The 20,124-nt window shown below is 46.2% G+C and overlaps 2 protein-coding genes across 10 annotated transcripts in view; one reads left to right on the forward strand and one right to left on the reverse strand.

The window, feature by feature from the left end:
• Nucleotides 1–20,124, forward strand: part of LOC137634286 (zinc finger protein 709-like) — a 166,259-nt gene that overhangs the window by 20,208 nt on the left and 125,927 nt on the right. The gene's annotated exons all lie outside the window — the stretch shown is intronic.
• The window catches only part of LOC137634287 (zinc finger protein OZF-like), a 64,730-nt gene that overhangs the window by 10,428 nt on the left and 34,178 nt on the right, over nucleotides 1–20,124 (reverse strand). For 2 of the 9 annotated variants that reach the window (XM_068366616.1, XM_068366617.1), the window contains one exon: nucleotides 1,417–1,694. The exons of 6 other annotated variants lie outside the window; for them this stretch is intronic. The gene's annotated coding sequence lies outside the window, so the exon portion shown is untranslated. Of the gene's footprint in view, nucleotides 1–1,416; nucleotides 1,695–16,024; nucleotides 16,161–20,124 lie in introns of those variants that run through there. One more of the 9 variants, XM_068366618.1, reaches the window with a different exon arrangement.

Here is a 20,124-nt window from a genome sequence, read left to right on the forward strand (position 1 = left end):
GGCAGAAGAATATCTATTTTTCCGCCTAGGGTCTGCCGAAACAGGACTAGTCTTCTAGACCTCAGGGGAGAAGGTGGCGGCATCATACAACCACTTAAAGTGCGGCCTAGGGAGGCATAGCCTCCTATGTCGGCAGCTGTAAGCCGGCAGGGGAGTGACTACTCACCCTGCTGCTCGGCCGCAGGCAGAAAGACTGAATACTCTGAGGTTCTGTCTAAAAATCATTGCTGGGGTACTCCCCGGCAATGGTAGGAGACAGAAAACACTAGCTTAGTCGAGCCGGAGTGTCTACTCTATGGCAAGACCAAGATAGGGTTGTCGCCTATGGCGGCACTCAGAGGGAAGGAGAGATTACCCTTAAATCTCCACAGGAGATGAGTATCGAGTTATATAATTAATTCTAAGAGATATCTATCTCCCGATGAATTGATAAAACAACACACGAGGGTAAACGGGGAACATGTATGAAAGTATACTGAAGCGCTTAGGCTAGGTAGCCTAGCGCGGGGCGAGATTTCGGTTACCTAAATCACTGAAACTCTAACGTATACCATCGAAAATATATAACTTTCCTAGTATAATTGTGGCTAAATAGCTTCATAACTTATTCATGCTATTACAACCGGGAATGTCGTTCTGCTAACTAAATAACACATGTGCTAAGAACGACAGTGCCCATGGCGCCTCCGGTGATTGGCCATGCTCCGAACACATAAAATTACTCTAATTTCTCTGTGAAGCAGAAGCTAAAAATTATACACTGTAAAGAATAAATACTCAACTTTCCAGAGGCAGAAGAAGCTGGAGATTGCATAATTAATCCTCAGATAATCGATCACAAACGTTAGAGCAACAGGGAAAACCAGCGTGCGAATTCGCTACGAAAATAGGAATAACCGCCATCTTGGATACTCGTAATAGTACGGGAGGAAGGGTAACCTTGATAACGGATCCCCTTCTGTTTCGCCACTCTTCCCCCTCGAAACGAAAACGCTATTCGGGGTGAAGATTGCTATGTGTCGTATCTAGATATACGTCCCCTGATATGCAATATCCTTAAGAGAAATTTTAAGGATATTCATGCCAGGAGTTAGAATTCTGGAGGCCTAAAAGTTAATTCTCTGGAAATATCACTGTAGTCAAATATCCCTTAGAAAGCTACCTATAGGAACCTTCCATCAGGACGACATGGCCTGAGCCCAAAAAAGTGTATTACCCTATATAGCACAAAAGGCAAAAAAATTTCTACAATACTGTATAAAAAGTTAGGAAAAGGACAACACGAGTGGGTAAAACTAGTTATAGCAGGAATATAAAAAGGAAAATAATTACTGTATTTTAATAATAAGACTTGTTATTTCTATACTCATGTTCATATTGCTTCTTCTCCAGAAGCTTGGTTTAATAAACACTTACTCGTCAAATTTTTCCCATTTTCTGTTGCTTCAATCAATACATGTTTTTTTCAAGGGATTAAAGCCCTCTGGTGGTAAGTGGTAGGAGGCCCAGGCTGTAGCATTCATAAGTATATTTTTCAGTTTTGAAGTCAACATTATCCGACCTCTTGTTACTATGATTCAGTGGGGAAGAGTGGGCATATATACAGTATATGACATTAGGTAAGTATAGAAATACGCAATTCTAATTATTTCTATGAAGCTCCCCTGATGTTCATATTGTTGGTTCCCATACTCCTGTTGGAAGTGAGTCACAATTGAAGGAAAGAACGGGATAAATTTTAGTACAAGTAATGTAATGAGGTTAAGGTTATAAACCTGGTCTAGATTACTTGTACACCTTACTTTAGTAAACCTTTTGAATTATGATTTGAAATATGACAAATTCGTAGATAATTTGTATTTTTCCTAACTATACAAAACTTAGCTATTTATTAGGGGTTACTGTATACTTTCGGCGGAGCTGAAATGACGAGCCATTTAAATTTAGCGAGGGTTAACTACCCACACCGCTAGTTAGGGGGTACGGGGGGGGGGGGGGGGGGGGTAGCTTGCTACCACTCCCGTTCACACACCTGTGATTTAGTCACTTTGCTTGGAGGTATGACTTCAAGGGGGATAGGGATGGCGGGCAAGTTTGTATAAATAGCTAAGGTTTGTATAGTTAGGAAAAATGATATTTTCATTATAAAATAAATTTTTAAACATATTTACCCAGTGGATATATATATAGCTTCCGTCTCTAACGTCACGGCAGAAATTCAAAACTCGCGGCAATCGCCGATTGGGTAGCTAGGTGTACTACTAGCGCCACCACTCGCCAGGTAACTGGAACCATTCCAGGAGTCCTCAGATCTTCCATGCCCATAGGTCTCTTAAGGGGAGGAAGGAGGGAGTTTAATTATATATATCCACTGGGTAAGTATGTTCAAAAATTTATTTTATAATGAAAATATCATTTTTAAACATCTGACTTAGCCGGTGGATATATATATAGCTGATTGACACCCTTGGTGGAGGGTTAGAGACCAGCTAAAACATTATTGGAATATTACTCAAGAGTTTTATAAAAACAAACTTAAGGGTTCGTACCTGATAAGGAAGCTGACTTTTATGATTCTCTGCCTCATTAATCTGCTATCCTTATGAGATCCAGCGATCCACTCAGGGGGCTGAAAGACCTCTAGGAGCTGTCAAAAATGGTGTAAATACCTCACTATGACAGGACCTCAACCAATACCCTTGTTCTGGGCGCTCTCAAGAAACAAGTTTGACCACCTGCTAAAATCAATGATTGCGAAAGACTGTATTAGGGGAATTATGGGAATGTAGTGGTAGAGCCTTCACTCACTACTGCACTCGCTGCTACAAATGGTCCCAAAGTGTAGCAGTCCTCGTAAAGAGTCTGGACACGTTTCAAATGTGAGGCGAATACAGATTTACTCCTCCAAAATGTTGTGTCCATAATGCTCTGTAAGGATCAATTTTGCTTGAAAGCCACAGAAGTTGCCACAGCTCTGACTTTGTGTGTCTTCACTTTCAGCAGTTTAAGGTCTGCCTCACCACAGTGAGTGTGAGCCTGTCTAATCAAGAGCCTGATAAAATATGATAAGGCGTTCTTTGACATTGGTAAGGAGGGCCTCTTGACTGAACACCATAGAGCTTCAGACTTGCCTCGCAATTTTTTAGTTTTGTCTAGATAAAATTTAAGTGCTCTTACAGGGCACAGGACCTTCTCTATTTCTTCACCAACCACATCTGAAAGGTTTGGAATCTCGAAAGACTTCGGCCATGGATGAGGACGTTCATTCTTAGCCAGGAAACCAAGCTGTAAGGAGCATATAGCCTTACTATTACTAAAGCCAATATTCTTGCTAAAAGCATGAACCTCACTGACTCTCTTAGCTGTTGCCAGACTTACTAAGAAAAGCGTCTTTAAGGTGAGATCTTTAAAAGAGGCTAAGTGTAAGGGCTCAAACTTATCACTCATAAGAAACTTCAGGACAACATCCAGATTCCAAGCTGGTGATTCTAGTTGATGCTCCTTAGAGGTCTCAAAGGATTTGAGAAGGTCTTGAAGGTCTTTGTTGTTATAGAGGTTCAAGTTCCTGTGCCTGAAAACGGCCGCTAGCATGCTCCTATAACCTTTAATGGTAGAGGAAGAAAACTTGCGTTCTCTCCTAAGGTGTAAAAGGAAGTCAGCGATTTGGGTCAGAGAGGTAATGGATGAGGAAACTTGAGTTGACTTTGCACCAATCTCGAAAAACCTCCCATTTGGACTGGTAGACCTTGATGGTAGAGGTCCTCCTTGTTCTAGCTCTAGCTCTAGCGATAGCTCTAGCTGCCTCCTTCGTAAAGCCTCTAGCTGTTGTGAGTTTTTCGATAGTCTGAAGGCAGTTAGACGTAGAGCTTGGATGTTTTGATGGAACCTTTTCAAGTGCGGTTGTCTGAGAAGATCTCTCCGCATTGGTAGGCTTCTTGTCATGTCCACCATCTATTTAAGTACCTCGGTGAACCATTCTCATGATGGCCAGAGTGGAGCAACTAGAGTCAATCTGGTTCCCTCGTGAGAGACAACTTTAGTAAGACTTTGTGCAGGACTTTGAAGGGGGGAACACGTACAAATCCAGGCGAGACCAGTCCAGCAGGAAAGCGTCGATGTGGACTGCTTCTAGTTCTGGTACTGGAGAGCAGTACGTTTGAAGCCTCTTCGTTCTCAAGGTTGCAAACAGGGGTATGGACAGAAGACCCCAAATCCACCAAAGTTTCTTGCAAACTTCCTGATGCAGAGTCCATTCCGTGGGAATGAGTTGGTTTCTTCTGCTGAGGCTGTCTGCCATCACGTTCCTCTCTCCTTGGATGAACCTTATGAGTAAGGTGATGTTCCTTTCCATCACCCAAATTAGAAGCTCCCTTGCAGTCTTGTAAAGGGACTTTGAGTGGGTCCCGCCTTGTTTGGAAATGTAGGCCAATGCTGTGGTGTTGTCTGCGTTTACTTGCACTACTTTGTTCAGAATTAACCTTTCGAAACCTTGAAGGGCTAACAGGACTGCTAATAGCTCCTTCTGGTTGATGTGGAGGCTCTCTTGGTCTTTTGTCCACAGACCCGAGCACTCCAGTTTGCCCAGTGTTGCTCCCCACCCCGAGTCCGAAGCGTCGGAACACAACACAAGGTCTGGGCTCCTTTGCTCTAGCGAGAGGCCCTCCTGAAGTTTGGTTGTGTCGTTCCACCACTGTAGGCAACTCTTGACAGAATCTGGAAGTGGAATACTTTCTGTCTCTAGGCCCTTCTCCTTGTCCCAATAGTGGTTGAGGTGAAATTGAAGAGGGTGGAGATTTAGTCTTCCTAGGGAGACAAACTGCTCCAGTGAGGAGAGTGTTCCCAGCAGACTCATCCACTGTCTCACAGAACAATTTCTTTTCTCTAGAAAAAGACGAATCTTTAGAAGGGCCTCTTCTATCCTTGTGGGTGATGGGAAAGCCCGAAAAACTAGACTCTGAATTTCCATCCCCAAATAAAGAATCTTCTGGAATGGGATCAGTTGGGACTTCTCTGTGTTGACAAAAAGACCCAGTTCCTTTGCTAATGTCAATGTCATTCCGAGATCCTCCAGACAGCAATTGAAGGAAAACGCCCTGAGTAACCAGTCATCTAGATACAAGGAGGCTTTGATACCTGTTGAATGTAGGAAGCTTGCCACATTTAGCATAAGCTTTGTAAAAATAAGAGGAGCGGTGCTGAGGCCGAAACACAAGGCCCGAAACTGGAAGACTTCCCTCCCGAAGATGAACCTCAGGTAACGTTTGAAGTTCAGATGTATAGGGATATGAAAATAGGCGTCCTGGAGGTCTAAAGAAACCATCCAGTTGCCTTTCCTTACTGCTGCTAGTACAGTTCTCGAAGTCTCCATCGAAAACTTTGTTTTCTGAATGAAAGCGTTGAGAGCGCTTATATCTAGGACTGGTCTCCATCCCCCCCGAGTTCTTTGGAACCAGGTAGAGGCGGTTGTATAATCCTGGAGACTGCAAGTCCTGTACCATCTCTACAGCCCCTTTTTCTAACAAGAGGGACACTTGTAGAAGCAAAGCCTATCTCTTTGAGTCCTCTCGGTATCCGGGAGAGAGATCTATTGGATCTTGAACTAAAGGGGGTTTCTTTACGAAAGGAATCTTGTATCCCTCCTTCAGCAAAAGGATGGACCAAGGGTCCGCTCCCCTTCTCTCCCAAGCCTGCCAGAAGTTGTTCAGTCTGGCTCCTACTGCTGTCTGAAGACGAAAGCAGTCAGACTGCTTCGACCCGATCTTGATCCCCTTCTTTTTACTCTTTTCCCATCAGATCTAGAGTTACCCCTACTGACGGGTCTACCTCAAAAGGGAGGAATAAATCTAGACAAAGGAGTATCCATTTTTGGTTTGTTGCTAGAAAAGAAAGCTGGAAGTACTTTTCGAGCTGTCTTGGAGACCAAGTCATGGGTGGCCTTCTGGGCTAAAGCAGCTGCAACCTCTTTCACAAGTTCTTGTGGGAACAGAGAATGAGAGAGCAGCGCAAACAGTAATTCAGACCTCTGACCAGGGGTGACCCCCATGGAAAGGAAAGAACACATCTGAGCTCTTTTTTTGAGAACTCCAGCCGTAAAAAGGGCTGCTAATTCGTTAGAGTCGTCCCTAACAGCTTTGCCCATGCAAGACATAGTCTGAATAAAACTATCATTGTTCTTAAAAGAAGAAACTTTCTTTCCCAAGGCTCCCAGAGTCCAATCAGTTCCGAAGTACTCCAGAAAATTTTAGTACGTCTCATGGCTAATCGACGAGAAGAGTATACTAGGCTTGAGAAGTCCCCCTGGGCAGAGGCAGGTACTCCCAAGCCGAAAATTTCTCCTTTCTCATACCACACACTTAACCTGGAAGCTAGTCTAGCTGGAGGGAAGGAAAAAGCCGACTTGCCTAGATTTTTCTTGGACTGCATCCAGTCTCCCAACAATCTTAAAGCTCTCTTAAATGATCTTGAAAGAACCATCTTTGTAAATAGGAGCTTGAGTTGCTGTCCCCAAGGTGAACTCTGAAGGGGGGGGAGCGTGGAGCAGCAGGAACAAAGTGACTAGGAAATTCCTCCGTAAAAACTTTCATTATTTTCTTAAGGTCTAAAGAATGCTGTGCAGTCTTAGGCTCTTTTTCCTCTGATAAGTCTTCCAAAGGTTCAGCTGCGGAAAGGGGATCATCAACATCTTCTTCCGACAAGACTTCAGCTGGAATAAAGACGTCTTTGCGCGCCTGTGCGCGAACTAGACGTTGGGCGTCGTGTGCGCCAGCTTGACATCCAGCATCAACTTGCCGTTTGGTGTCATGATCAACTTGAAGTTCGACGTCACGTCTAACTTGATATGATTGACGCTCGACGTTACGTTTAACTTGATGTTCAACGTCACGTTTAACTTGACGTTCGGCGTCACGTTTAACTTGACGTTCGGCGTCACGTTTAACTTGACGTTCGGCGTCACGTCTAACTTGACGTTCGGCGTCACGTTTAACTTGACGTTCGGCGTCACGTTTGACTGCATAATGAACGTCATTATCAGTTAACACGTCCGCTTGACGTTCAGCTTCACGCCTGGAAGCTTGACGTTTAAGCTCAAGCTGACGCTCAGCTTACTAAGCTTCATGACGCTCGGGAACTCGTCGATATGACAGCATAATAGAAAACAGCTTAAGCTGCATGTCCTGTAACAGGCTCAACTTAGGGTCAATTTGAGGTAAAGTTCGGCCCGAAATGTCAGCGATCAATTCGCCTTCTTCCCCGCTCACGTGTCACGCCTGGAACGTCCAGACGACACAACAGATCCAGGAACTTGCATAGCAATCGCTGGAAGCTTGTCCGAACCAGATGTTCTAAGAGGACGTTTGGTAGGAAAACTTTCTTCAGAAGAAGGCAATCGCTCTGGAATGCTACAATGACTACAGCCAGGCATTTGAGGCGATAATTGACTCTGATCTCTTGAGATCATTTTCTTCATGAGAGGTCTGGAAACTTGACACCAGCCGTGATTATATTCTTTATTGACCAAAGCGTCATCTGAAGATGAGGTAAACTTAACCTCACCTTTCCCATGGTGAGGGCGAGCGTTTCGTGAAACATCAACAGAAACGCTTGAGGGGACGTCTGCTCGTGCGGTTACGCCTCTCGTTCCCTTTCGCCATTCCTTCTCCCAGGGGTTGGGGAGCTTTAAAGAGGTCTTAGGCTAGGTGAATGACAGGTACGAGCAGACGCACCCTCCACAGCACTGAACATATTCCCCGCACTTTTGTCACTAACACTGGCACTTTTAAGCATTTTCACATCGGACATAAGTTGGTTCCTGTCCGTAGCAAGCGACTCAACCCTAACACCAAGGGCATGAATAGCACTCATCATATTCTTAAGTGAAGGCTCATCGGTAACAGGAGGAGGTTCATGAACTACCACTACAGGGGAAGAAATAGGTTCGGGGACACGGGGAGACGAAAATTCTCCAGATCGAGAAGAACTTCGTCTGACTCTATCTCTCTCACTAACTTACGAGTGTACTGATCGAAATCCAGCCACTCACTCTCAGATAACAACACACATTCATCACATCGATCCCCCTAATTGACAATTCTTACCTCTACATTTAGTACAAATAGAGTGGGGATCGATAGAGGCCTTAGGAAGACGGGTTTTACAGCCTTTCACACACTTTCTATAAACTGGGGAAGGGTCAGTCATTTTGGAAAATTCCAGAGAGAGATCAATAAACAAAGGTCAAAATAATTCAAATCAAAAGAGGTTCAAGAGAATCCGTAAGTAAATCCAATCAAGCGAAAGCCAAATAACCAAAAAAAAAAGTACTTCACCAAAGATACTGCAAAAATTGAAGGTTATAACGAGCGAATGTTCCAATGATGTCGCCAGCAATGGCGTCAGAGAAGATCTGAGGACTCCTGGAATGGTTCCAATTACCTGGCGAGTGGTGGCGCTAGTAGTAAACCTAGCTACCCAACCGGCGATTGCCACGAGTTTTGAATTTCTGCCGTGATGTCAGAGACGTAAGCTATATATATATCCACCGGCTAAGTCAGATGTTTAAAAATACAAATTTATCTGCGAATTTGTCATTTGTTCTGTAACTGGAATACAAACCACGCTGTTTATTAGTGGGTGACAACCCATTAGGAAGGGTGGACGTCCCTGCCAATCTGGCTTTTGGCTTTGCCCGGGGGCTCCTTATCTGAGTATGTTAGTACTCAAAAATAAGGGGTCCCTACCCTCGCTAAACCTTGCTACGCAAGCTGTGTGTTGAGACATGAAGAAGTGTGACTGTCTAGGTAAAGTTATTCCGAGTCTATGTAGGAAAAACCTGATGTAACCAAGACTTCCCAATACCACCTCGCCAGGGTATGGGGACGCAACAGTATTAGCTTAATACTAGGTACACAAGGGAGCATGGTTTACCTGCAGTGGTTTGAGGTCAGCTTATGCAGAGAACCCAGGATGCTACTTTCCCCACGAGAGGGTAGGATGAAGAAAAGAATAAGAGCCAGTCAAATCTTTTCATTCATGCAGACTAAAACCGGGTAACAGTGCCCTCAACCTTCTGCTACTTCTCCAATAAGGAGCTTGAGGTATACAACCAGCTGTTGTGCAGCTACCACCGGACCGATAGAGATCGTATCGAGTTCCTGTGGGTCACGTCTTGCAGGAGAAAGGTTGTGAAAGTCACCTGGAGCATTCACATCCTTTCTTGTAAAACCTGCGTCACACAGAGTAATCTGCTAAGAAGGATCAGGGGCATAGTTATGCCCCTGACACTGTGAGTCGTCATGTCGAGATGATGTTTCGGTGATCTTCCTCTAGTCTCTCCCAGTGCTGATGACAAGAGAAGGGACCCGGGCAGGCTGTTGCCGTTTTCTTTAGGTAAAGTCTCATACCTTACCCAGGGTACAGTAACGGATGATCTGGATCGTCCGTTACCGAGTTGAGACTTGTGTAGTATCCGTCACCTCTAGAGACTGTGTCTGGCGACATACTCAGGGACGAAACTGAACATTGTCTTTCGCCCTTCTCAATAATGGGCGATGTCAAAAGAGAGACCATGAAGTTCCTTGACTCGTATGGTTGCTGTCCGAGTGTGTAGGAACATTGTGTTCTTAAATCAGGAGAAAATTTGTTGCCTGATGAAGTGGAACATAAGGAGGGATCGGAGATTTGAATCATGTTCCAAGAGGAAGATCTCAATTCCGACTCGGGAAAGGCAAGTTGTAAGTCCGTATGAGTTAGGAAAAGTCTATTGATGAGAGGGTGTCCCTTTCTTTCAGTTTGAAGGTGAAGGATCAAGGTTGAGTGATCATCTTTACCTGTCAGAACTGAATAGGGGGTCTTTTCCTCTTGTATATACTCGAGGATTCCGCTATTGCAGGAATCGAGGTATCAAGTGGAGAGACACACTTTCACATGACACCAACCACACAAGACGTTATACTGCCAGGTAGACTGATGCTGAGGAATTCCTCAGATATCTAGACAACCTTTTCGCAAAGAGGTATTGGGTAGCCTCCAGGCGTACAATCATAGCAAAGCTACAGCTTGTGGTAGGTGTCGAAGTGGGTTGTCTGTGATGTGGAGAGGGTTCTCTTGGAGACTATCAGGAGCTGCAAAAGGTTCGGAAACCGTTCTGCATAATGCCATAGCGGAGCTAGGAGAGTCCTTGAGAGGTTGACCGATGTTCTAGCCTTCTTGAGTGCCCTTCTCCAGATAAAACAGGTACGAGACGTAAACGTCATTGTTGTACCCACCGTTGTTGCCAGAGAGCCTTGGGGTCTAGGGCTGGAGAGCAACGGCAGCCTGAGATCCAGTAGCGTTGCGAACAGACCCCTAGTTGGAAAACCTCGTAAAGTTGGGACTTGGTTGGCTACATGGCGATCCAAAGTCCATTCGGTATACCTTATCTGAGATGCTGTGCACAGATTGTTGGCGAGCACGTTCTTCCAGTCTGGAAGGAAGCGGGCTGATAGTGGTACCGAACGGACTTTGGCCCATCTTAGTGTTTATACTGTTAGATGGGAAGAGGCTACGAGCAAGTTCCTTCTTGCTTGTAGATGTGAGTCCCTATGTGGTGTGTCATCCGTCACATCACTGAGTGTTCTGTTAGGAATCGATGAGGCTGCTGAAGGACCGGAAAGTTGGCATTCATCTCTCAAGAGATTTAAGTGAAGGTACTTTCAGGCTCTGTCCAGAGGGCTGAGGTCGTGTGGTGCAGCACTATGGTCCCTCCTCTCTTATTTTTCCGACTCAATTCTCTTGGAATGGGAGTCGTTCTCGTTTCGAGAAGGTTTTGTGGAGATTGGTGTCTAGAATCATTCCCAGATACACTAGTCTCCTGGGAGGGAAGTAGGGAAGACTTCCGTAGGTTTACCCTGATCACTGGATCTTGGTAAAAAGACTTCAGAAGTTCCAGTGTTAATGCAAGGTTGCCACAGTCTGCTAAGGTCAGTCAGTCGTCCCGAGAGAGAGGAGACAGAAGCCGATCCTGTGAGACCAGGATGGGTGTAGTGGAAAGACCGAAGCACAGTGCCTTGATCTGGTGTTTCTTGTTTGTCTAGACTGAATCTTCCAACCTTCCTAGATGGATGGTTTGGACCTGGGAGTAAGTGTCCTTTAGGTCCAGTGTGCAAATGAAGACCTGAGGTCTTAGCCCTTGTTCGAACTCCAACATGGTGTGGACATCGACCCAAAGGGACAGCTCCTTGCGGATCCTTTTGCATGGAAGATTGACGACGCTAGAGTCTTGACTCGTGTTGTAAAGGATCAGGCGCCATACCCAGTGTAAGAATTCTTCTCTGAGAGAAAATTTCTTTAACTAACAGAAGGAAGGCAACGCTTAGCCTTACCATGCGCCCTGATGGGATTGATGCTATTCCTTAGAATAGAATCAATCTGGCGAATGTTAATCAATGGTTAACCGTTGGGTATCGTGGTTACTGTGCAGTTGGAGAGTACTCACAAGTAGTTCCCTGTCGGCAAGCCGTTGATGAGGGTTGTTGAACGTTTGCCGATCACTTTAGTGTGATGGCGAATGGCCAGTAGCGAGACGTATGTTGTATACCTTCTGATCTAGGAACTACAGGAAGCGGTTGACTAGTAAGTTCAAGTCACAAACTGCTGGCAAATTGCCGATGACCGATGAATCGGTGGTCTGTTAGCCGATGGTGAGTTAGAGATCAGCAAGCTGATTATGGTCCCCCCTGGTAGATCAGAGATGAGCAAGCTGAAGGATGGGCTGGTCAGAAATCAGCAAGCTAAGTTCAATGATCGAAGAAAGATGACCTGCCCATCGGTGATCTAGTGAACAGCAAGCTGATGACTGGTTATTGACTAGCAATCGGTGATTGGAAACGCTAGCAATTAGAGATCGTTAGTCATTGGAAGGACTAGAGGTCAAAGATCAGCATTGAGCTAGCAATTGGCGATCTGATGATCGGGGACCTAGCGATCAGTAAACTGTGAACTAGCCATCAGCAAACAGTGATCTAGAGACCAGACTGTTGATGCTTTCCCGTTTGCTGACGGTGGTCTGTCAAGGAAAAAAGAAACTTCAGAAGAGACAGGGACCAAGGATTCCCCGTTTCGATTCCCCATGTAGGATGGAATCTTCGAGATCTTGAATCCTTCTGTGAAGCCTTATTCCTCGTTCCCAGTGGCAATGTTTATGTGTCTGCGGGGAGGAATGGGGGAATGGTAACCTGTCCAAAAAGTTTTATTCCTTTTTACTGCCTGGTGTTCAATTTCTGCGTGAAGAGCAGGCAAGTGCTGGCTCTTAGACAAGAGCTGGTGCATTGGATCTGCAAGCCCTGACTCTTTGGCAAGAGCTGGCGCATTGGATCTGAGACCGTAACTGCGCAGGAGGGCGCAGGAAAGTGCGAAGAGCGCTGGCGCGCAGTAAGGCGCTGTGTAGTTTTGTGCATTCTCCCTAGAATGCGGCGAAGTGTGTGACTGGTTGCGCAAGGGCGGGTGTATTGGCGCGAGTAGTACGCGGAAACTGCTGGCGCGCGCGTGCGGAAGACCATCAGCGCCCGGGCGCAGAAGACCGTCGGCGTGCAAGATCTTTGGAGCGCAACACGCGCACGGAAGGCCAACGGATGCTCCCGCGGGAGACCTTTGGTGCCCGCACGTGGAATACCGTTGGAGCGGGCACGCGCGGAAGGCCGTCAGCATGCGCACGCGCGGAAGGCCATCGGCGCGCGGAAGACTGTTGGCGCGCACTCGTGCAAGACTGTTGGCGCAAGCGTGCGCAAGACTCTTGGCGCGTGCGTGCGCAAGACTACTGGCGCGTGCGCGCGCAAGACTACTGGCGCGTGCGCGCGCAAGACTACTGGCGCGTGTGCGCGTAAGACTATTGGCGCGCGCAAGACTATTGGCACTCGCGCAAGACTATTGGCCCGCGCACGCGGAAAATCATCGGCGAACGGGAGACCATCGGCACCCGCGCACTGAAGATCGTCGGCGCGCGCGCAAGACTATCGGAGGGCGCGCGTGCGGAAGACTGTTGGAGCGCACACGCACAGGAGACTGTTGGTGTGCGCGCGAAGGTAGCGCTAGTAGGTTGGCAGGTCAGCTGGCAGGACGATCAGGCAGGACGATCAGGAACTGGGATGTGCCCTTTAGAAGGGCGAGCATCCACTGATGGGGACCGTACACAGGTCCGTGTTAGAGTCCAAGACCGAAGTCCAAAGGACTATGTTGCAGCGCAAGGTTGCGCTGGTAGATCGGTAGGTCAGCTGGCAGGACGATTAGGAACTGGGATGTGCCCTTTAGAAGGGCGAGCAGCCACCGATGGGGACCGTAAAAAGGTCAGCGTTAGAGTCCAGGACCAAAGTCCAAAGGACTACGTTGCAGCGCAAGGTTGCGCTGGTAGATCGGTAGGTCAGCTGGCAGGATGATCAGGAACTGGGATGTGCCCTTTGGAAGGGCAAGCATCCACCGATGATGACCGTAAAAAGGTCCGCGTTAGAGTCCTGGACCGAAGTCCAAAGGACTACGATGCAGCGCAAGGTTGCACTGGTAGCTCGGTAGGTCCTGGTAGGTCTGCTGCACCGATAGGTCTGCTTGATCCTCCGAAGAGGTGTCTCTATGAGTGACCTCTCTCGCGAACGAGAGAGGTGAATACTTCGTAGAAGAGACTTGAAGACACCCGTGACGACGCCCATGAGGGCCGGTGGATCAACAAGCTGACCTTTAACAGTAGCGTTCCTCCGAAGAGGAGTCTCTATGAGTGGCCTCTCTCGCGAACGAGAGACGTGAACACTTCATAGAAGAGACTAGAAGATGCCCATGATGACGCCCATTAAGAGCTGGTGGATCAGCAAGCTGACCTTTAACAGTAGCGATCCTCCGAAGAGGAGTCTCTATGAGTGGCCTCTCTCGCGAACGAGAGAGGTGAACACTTCGTAGAAGAGACTAAAAGATGCCCATTGAGGGCCGGTGGATCAGCAAGCTGACCTTTAACTACGCACTTCGTAGAAGAGACGTGCCAAGACCGTGCTCTGCCCCTGAAGGAAGAGAAACTCAGCAAGGGGGGAGAGAAGTCTGGGCGAAGGCAGCAACAGCAGTCGGAGACGATGAATTTATTAAGATGTGGGAAGTTCTCCCTCTGAAGGGAGAAACAGCCTCACACCTGGGGAGGAAACTTCCCTCGGAAGGGAAGTTGTCCAACCCCTGGAGGCGAACCTCCTTTAGCGTTCTAAGGTGATCTGAAGTGCTGGTCATGTTGTCACGGGAGTACTTCTATGAGAAGGGATGACGCCCATGATAACGGCCTCTGAGGGACGGCAGTGACAGCAGATTCCCCACGTATGAACAGAACAGCTCTGCTTCGTCGGCACTCTTAGTCGAACGAAGAAAAACTGCATAGTTACTGAGAAAAAATTAATTATTTAACAGAAATTCCCTAGGGAGGAACTCCGAAGAGGAACCCCGAGGGAACAACATAAAATAAGTATTGCGCCGACAAAAAATTAATTATTTAACAAATTCCCCAGAGAGGAACTCAGAAGAGGAACCCCGAGGGAACAGCATAGAATTAAGTATTGCACCCTTCCTTCCCCAGTCGACATCCACGGGAGAAGGGGAGAGCGGAGTAACTGTAATAAAACAGAATTACAATTATTTAAATTGGCTAAGAATATTCACTAATAGTGAGAACCACTGACCCTCCGAAGTGAAGTGTTCCCCACGGAGAAAGCTGAAAAGTTAAAATACAATTATATTTTCACTAAAAATAATTGAGACAAACAATCGGAAGAGCAACCTAACCCGCGCACGGGAAAGGAGCTTCCCCAATAGTACACTGTTGTTGTAAAGGTGAACGACCTCGAGAAGAGAGAGACTGTAGTCAATTTTTGAGAGGCCACATTCCCTTCGCTCAGAAATCCATGTTTCCCGTAGGAAAAAGGAAAAGACGAAGACAATAGTTGAATGAAGAGTGTCCAGGCGATGACGATTCCCCTGCGGCAGCCGAGTTAACGGTTATATGCCGACGGGAAGACCGATGGACCAGAGAGGGAGAGGTTGTTCCCCACGAAGTGGAACTGTGCTGGCTTTGCTAATGTACGCTAGTGTCGTTGTCGTATATGTATGGCACACCCAGCACAAACACTGAAAGGAAACTTATCACATTTCTATACACATATGTATACATAAACATTAAGAATGTTTTCATATATATACAAGTATAAGAAAAAGTAAATTAAAAGACAAAAATTAATGGCAGTCCAGAATAGGCGAGGAGGGAGGGAGGAAACAACCGCTCTCAATCCGAGCCAAAAGTAAAGGGACTAAATCACAGGTGTGTGAACGGGAGTGGTACCAAGCTACCTCCCCCCTACCCCCGCTAACTAGCGGTGTGGGTAGTAAACCCTCGCTAAATTTTAATGGCTCGTCATTTCAGCTCCGCTGAAAGTATAACCCCTAATAAATAGCGTGGTTTGTATTCCAGTTACGGAACAAACAGGATGTCAGGTTGTTTACTAAAGTAATTAAAATACAGAACTGTACTGCAGATTGGCTTTTTAAGCTTTGAAAACACCTATTTGGTAAGCCATTAAGGTGTTACTAGAAACTTTTAAAAAAAAGATTTCTACAAAAAATCAGGAAGTACCTGTGGTCTTAATATGTACCTTCACTCCCAAGCATTGATGATTTTTTATCTGATTCCTTGTGTGCTTTTGTATCAAATTTTAACATGCAATATCAGAGCAGTTTTACTTAGCAGGCGATCATGGACCCTCAGACCACAAAAAAAAAAAAAAAATAAATAAATTAGGGACACTACCTTTATTACCTTTCGTTTATTCAAGTACACCTGTAAGGCTCTTACTGGACAACAAACTATTGTCTACTGAACCGTCTTCATCCACTTCTAATAAAGGGATGTGCAAAATTTGAGGGAGACTATTAGTCTTGTAAACATTTTGGACCTAAAGGAAGGTTAATGAGATAAGATCATATTGTGTTCTCCACAGCGTACCTTGATCTACAACGCTTTTAATTCACTTACACGTTTAACCGAAGCCATACCCAACAGAACGTTAGTTGTTACCGAATGGTTATAGATAGGCCACTAGTTACCACTTGAGCCTTTAGGTTAGGGGTCAAACTGGGTAGTTTAGGCCTGAAATATTAATCTGAATGTAGAACTAAGTTGATTTCTGAGGTACCTAAAAATGATATTTTAATTATAAAATAAGTTTTTTAATATACTTACCCGGTGAATATATAATAGCTGAGCAGAAAAACACAAAAACTCGCGAGCGATCGCTATGAAGGTTGCGGGTGTGCCCACTAGCGCCAACTATCGGCCAGATACCGCATATACATGTAAACAGCTCCAATTCTTCTCATCCCGCTGGGTCTCTATCGGGGAGGAAGGGGGGGCCTTTAATTTATATATTCACCGGGTAAGTATATTCAAAAATTTATTTTATAATTAAAATATCATTTTTAAATATTTAACTTAGCCGGTGAATATATAATAGCTGATTCACACCCATGGTGGTGGGTAGAGACCAGAGTTAATTAAGTTTACAGCATATATGCTTAGAGTTTTTGACAGTTATATCATAACAAAACCCAAATATATATAGGTACCTGGTAAGGAAGTTGACTTAGACGATTACTCTGCCTTGTTAGTCTGTCTTCCTCACGAAGCCCAGCGATCCTCTTAGGATGCTGAAAGACTCCCAGGAGCTGAAGTATCAAGGGCTGCAACCCATACAACAGGACCTCATCAAACCCCTAATCTGGGCGCTCTCAAGAAATGACATTTGACCACCCGCCAAATCAAAAAAGGATGCGAAAGGCTTCTTAGCCTTCCGTACAACCCAATTAAAAAACATTTCAAGAGCAGATTAAAAGGATATTGGAATTAAGGGAATGTAGTGGTAGAACCCTTACCCACTACTGCACTCGCTGTAACGAATGGACCCAGTGTGTAGCAGTCCTCGTAAAGAGTCTGGACATCTTTTAAGTAAAATGACGCGAATACCGACTTGCTTCTCCAAACGGTCGCGTCCATAATACTTTACAGAGATCTATTTTGCTTAAAGGCCACGGAAGTTGCTATAGCTCTTACTTCGTGCGTCTTAACCTTAAGCAAGCATCGGTCTTTTTCATTCAAGTGAGAATGAGCCTCTCGTATTAAAAATCTGATAAAATATGACAAAGCATTCTTTGACATAGGCAATGATGGTTTCTTAACTGAGCACCATAATGCCTCAGATCCACCTCGTAAGGACTTAGTACGAGCTAAGTAGAACTTAAGAGCTCTAACTGGACACAGCACTCTTTCAAGTTCTTTGCCTACGATCTCTGACAGGCAAGGTATATCAAAAGACTTAGGCCAAGGACGAGAAGGCAGTTCATTTTTGGCCAGGAAACCAAGTTGAAGTGAACATGTGGCTTTTTCTGTAGAAAAGCCGATGTTCTTACTGAAGGCATGAATTTCACTGACCCTTTTAGCCGAAGCCAAGCACACTAGGAAAAGCGTCTTGAGGGTGAGATCCTTCAGGGAGGCTGAATGTAATGGCTCAAACCTGTCTGACATGAGGAACCTTAGGACCACGTCTATGTTCCATCCAGGAGTTGCCAAACGACGTTCCTTAGAGGTATCGAAAGACTTAAGGAGATCTTGGAGATCTTTATTGTTGGAAAGATCTAAGCCTCTATGACAAAAGACCGAAGCCAACATGCTCCTGTAGCCCTTAATCGTGGGAGCTGAGAGGGAGCGAACATTTCTCAGATGTAAAAGAAAATCTCCGATTTGGGCTACAGAGGTACTGGAAGAGGACACAGATGCTGACTTGCACCAGTCTCGAAAGACTTCCCACTTCGACTGGTATACTCTGATGGTAGAAGCTCTCCTAGCTCTCGCAATCGCACTGGCTGCCTCCTTCGAAAGGCTTCGAGCTCTTGAGAGTCTCTCGATAGTCTGAAGGCAGTCAGACGAAGCGCGGGGAGGCTTTGATGAACATTCTTTACGTGGGGCTGACGTAAGAGATCTACCCTTAGAGGAAGACTTCTTGGAATGTCTACCAGCCATTGAAGTACCTCGGTGAACCACTCTCTCGCGGGCCAGAGGGGAGCAACCAACGTCAACCTTGTCCCTTCGTGAGAGGCGAACTTCTGCAGTACCTTGTTGACTATCTTGAATGGTAGGAATGCATATAAGTCCAGATCTGGTGAGCAATAAATTGGTAACCTTTTGGTCAACGAGGTGGCAAAGAGGTCTATGGTGGGTTGACCCCAAGTCGCCCAAAGACTCTTGCACACGTCCTTGTGGAGGGTCCATTCCGTGGGTATCACCTGACCCCTCCGACTGAGACAGTCTGCCAAGACGTTCAAGTCCCCCTGGATGAATCTCGTCAACAGGGAGATGCCTCGATTTCTTGACCATATGAGAAGGTCCCTTGCGATCTCGTACAGCGTGAGGGAGTGTGTGCCTCCTTGCTTGGAGATGTACGCCAAAGGTGTGGTGTTGTCTGAGTTGACCTCTACCTCTTTGTTTCGAAGAAAGCTTTCGAATTTCATCAAGGCCAAGTGGACTGCTAATAGCTCCTTGCCGTTGATGTGCATGCTCTTCTGACTTGAGGTCCACAGACCCGAGCATTCCCAACCGTCCAGGGTTGCACCCCAACCCAAATCCGACGCGTCTGAGAACAACACGTGGTTTGGGTTCTTGACTGCTAGGGATAGTCCCTCTCTCAGACTGATATTGCTGTCCCACCATTTCAGGCATGCCTTTACTGGTTCGGAGACTGGGATTGATACCCTCTCTAACGTCTTGTCCTTGTTCCAGTGAGAGGCTAGATGGAACTGGAGAGGCCGAAGGTGTAGTCTCCCTAGCGAGACAAACTGCTCCAGGGATGAGAGAGTCCCTACGAGACTGTTCCAACTCCTGACTGAACAAAAGTTCTCTTTTCAGCATTAGTTGGACTTTGAGCAGGGCTTGTTCTATTCGGGTGGCAGACGGAAAAGCCTGAAAAACTGGACTGCGAATTTCCATCCCCAAATATAGAATAGTCTGGGATGGGATCAGTTGGGACTTTTCTAGGTTGACCAAAAGTCCCAACTCCCTGGCCAGACTCAACGTCCAATGTAGATCTTGCAGACAGCGATGACTGAACGATGCTCTGAGAAGCCAGTCGTCCAAGTACAGGGAGGCTCGGATTCCCGATAGATGGAGGAATTTTGCCACATTCCTCATGAGCCTCGTAAACACGAGAGGAGCAGGACTGAGGCCAAAGCACAGGGCTCGAAACTGGTACCCCACATTCCTGTAAACAAACCTCAGAAACGGTTGGGAATCCGGGTGTATAGGAATGTGGAAGTATGCATCCTGAAGGTCGAGAGAGACCATCCAGTCGCCTTCCATTAATGCTGTCAAGACAGCCTGGTAGACTTCATCGTGAAGTTTGTCTTGACAATGAACACATTGAGCGCACTTGCCTCTTACGTACTCCTGCAGTGAACGTGGCTGCCAGATCATTGGAGCCATCCCTGATAGTCTTGTTCCTGCAGAGAACGTGGCTGTCAGATTATTGGAGCCATCCCTGATAGCCTTGTTTATGCATGACATAATTGTACAGCAAAACTTCAAACGCTCGAAAAAAACTCCTAACAGGAGATGGTCTAGCTCTGAAGCCGACCATAAAATCTTGGAGCGTCTCATGGCCAGGCGCCAGGGAGAGTCTATGAGGTTTGAGAAGTCTATCTGGGCAGAGGCAGGAACTCCCAAGCCGAGAACTTCTCCCGTGTCATACCAGACTCTCGCTCTATAAGCCAGTTTAAAAGGAGGGAAAGCAAAGGCTGTCTCCCCCAAACTCCTCCTGGTGATCAACCAGTCGCCTAGCAAACGTAAAGCTCTCTTAGAAGAGCGAGAGAGCACTAGCTTAGAAAACAATGGCTTCGAAGTAGCTAGGCCTAGTGTAAACTCTGACGTTTAGGCGAACGAGGAGCAGCAGTTACAAAAAGATCCGGACAAAGATCCTTAAAAATCAGCCTGATTTATTTAAAGTCCATAGAGGGCTGAGCAGCTTTAGGCTCCTCTCCGTCTGACAGAGTCCCCAAGGGAATATCAGTAGGAGGGGGATCAGCAACTTC

This window comes from Palaemon carinicauda, chromosome 44 (assembly GCF_036898095.1).
Source record: "Palaemon carinicauda isolate YSFRI2023 chromosome 44, ASM3689809v2, whole genome shotgun sequence".
Lineage (NCBI taxonomy): Eukaryota > Metazoa > Arthropoda > Malacostraca > Decapoda > Palaemonidae > Palaemon > Palaemon carinicauda.